Here is a 2,500-nt window from a genome sequence, read left to right as displayed (position 1 = left end):
GAGAGAGAGAGAGAGAGAGAGAGAGAGAGAGAGAGAGAGAGAGAACAGTCATGCCAAATGTTTCAGGCGTACGGACGGACGGATGAAATACGAGCAGAATAAAAAATTAGCTGATAATAATGATGCTTAATGGTGTTTTATAGGTGATGTGAAGCGATGGTGTGGTAGCCTAGATAGTGTTAAGTGCTTACATGCCTTCTCGCTTGCAGCTGCCACCGCTGGCTAGCCTGGTGTGAAAAAGGGAGCAGCTCTGCATAAGCCTCCCCTGCCAGTTCATAGCCTCTCCGTCATTGAGACTTCTGCAATGTCTCCTCATGGCCACCCGTGGAAAGTGCGTACCTTGAGGTCCTAGGCTAAACTGTAGGGGATCTCGGAGCAGCAGGAGACCCTAGAGGTACAGAACCATGGCCCACCAGCATGTGGAAACGCCACGGTTCTGTACCAACTCCTGCCCCTCAGCCACCCTTGGGTTAATGGGCGGTTAGAGGGAGGTGGGCCTTGCCAACCCTCCTCCACCCGGAGCGACTGCTCGAGGCTTAACCTCAGGCGGGCTATCCGGATAGGCGCTTGGAACATCCGGTCCTTGCAGCAGGACGAGCGGTTACCTCTGCTATCAAGGGAATTGGAGCGGTTGGGAATTGAGGTGGGTGCCCTCTCGGAGGTCAGAAGACCTGTCAGTTCCACGATCAGTATCGGAGGTCATCTCCAGCCGATTTCAACCCATGATAGTTGAGGTAACACCTGCTGATGAGTGTATTATGGCACTGAGACCGAAGCATGCTTTTGACTCTGTGTCTCTCCTACTGATGTTTGGAAACTCGATGTGAAAGAAGCATTCTACACCAAACTCACATCCGTGGCGGGCGATTGTCCCCGGCGAGACATTCACTGTGATTGAGCTGGCTGGTCTGTTGGCCCCCATGGCTCGGGAGCTGATCCCAGCACTGAGAACAGCTTCCTTCTTAAGGACAGAGAATGAGGATTTTTGGCTCCTGGTATCAGTGCTCCAACCTGCACCGCTGGACATAGTATAGAGATATGGGTACCGTGGCTAAGGAGACTGACCACATTCTTGTCAGCACTCGATGGAGGATCCTTCAGAATTGCAGGGTTTACCGGAGTGCCGAATTCGGCGGCACTGACTATAGGCTGGTAGTAGCTACCCTATGGGTCCACTTCAAAACTCCTCATCCCTCCACTGACCACTCTAGGGTATTTCACTTGGACAGACTGGAGGAGGATTGGCAGATTGATTCACAGAACTTGGAAACCTGATGGACCCAGTTGATCTGTGGGAATCCTTCAAGCGTGAAAAACTCGAAGCAGGAGTCCATTGTATGCCCGAGGGCAAGACAGAATTTCATCTCCCTGGAGACATTGGAGGATCACTGAAGCATGTCGCATGGCTCAGCTGAATGAACAGTTCATGAAGAATCTTGCTGAGGAGGTTGAAAGCCATGTATTTGTAAATGACCTTCACCCTGCCTATCAAGCCCTGAGAAAGCTGAACTCTAAGCCTTCCTCACAGATGACTGCAGTCTGCTCAGTGGAGGGCCAGATCATTTCAGATCAGTATTTTGAGCAGCTTTACCAGGTAGACCCTCCAACAGTTAGCTTGGATGCAAGTGGTATCACAATACCTGTGCCATACCCACCCATCAGTGACGAAACTCCTACCCTAACTGAGGTTAGGATGGCAATTTCCAAGCTGCAGAGTGGGAAACCCGCAGGTATATGTGATATCCCTGCTGAACTGCTGAGGGTGAACCTATGGCATGGGGCTTGAATGTAGTCTTAATTGCCATCTGGCAGTCTGGTTCACCTGTTGATGGGTGTGGTCATCCCTCTCTTGGTGGGGAAAGGGGAATTGTTAGAACTGCAGTAACTACTATGGCATTACAATGCTCAGTATACCAGGCAAAGTTTTCGCCCACGTTCTTCTGAAACGGATCCGCGACCACCTATCAATGCACCAGAGACCAGAGCAGTATGGATTCATTACTGGCAAGTCCACAATACACCATATCCTAGTGCTTCGAGTAATTGTGGAACGCCGTCATGAGTTCTGTGATGGGTTGCTTCCAGCTTACATCGAACTCTAGAAAGCATTTGACTCAGTGCATCGAGAATCCTTATGGGAGATTCTGAGACGGGGAAATTTCAACACAGATTATTGGCCTAATAGCAAGCCTATATACTGGTACTGAAAGTACTGTAAAGTGTGGTGAGGGCCTGCCGAACTTCTTCCTTGTCAATTCAGGGGTGAGGCAAGGCTGTGTCCTTGCACCAACACTTTTCAACACCGGCATGGACTGGATAATGGCCAGAGCTACTATCCAAAGTCAGTGTGGAGTAACACTGGGCAATATCAAGGTCTCAGATCTTGATTTTGCTGATGATGTTGCTATTCTATCTGAGTCTCTGGAGTCACTGGTGGCGTATTGCCCTTGATGCAGTTAGCAATGAGGCAATACCCTTAGGCCTAGAGGTCTACTGGACC

Source organism: Penaeus chinensis, chromosome 2, assembly GCF_019202785.1.
Source record: "Penaeus chinensis breed Huanghai No. 1 chromosome 2, ASM1920278v2, whole genome shotgun sequence".
NCBI classification, from domain to species: Eukaryota; Metazoa; Arthropoda; class Malacostraca; order Decapoda; family Penaeidae; genus Penaeus; species Penaeus chinensis.
Note: the sequence above shows the minus strand (reverse complement) of the source record.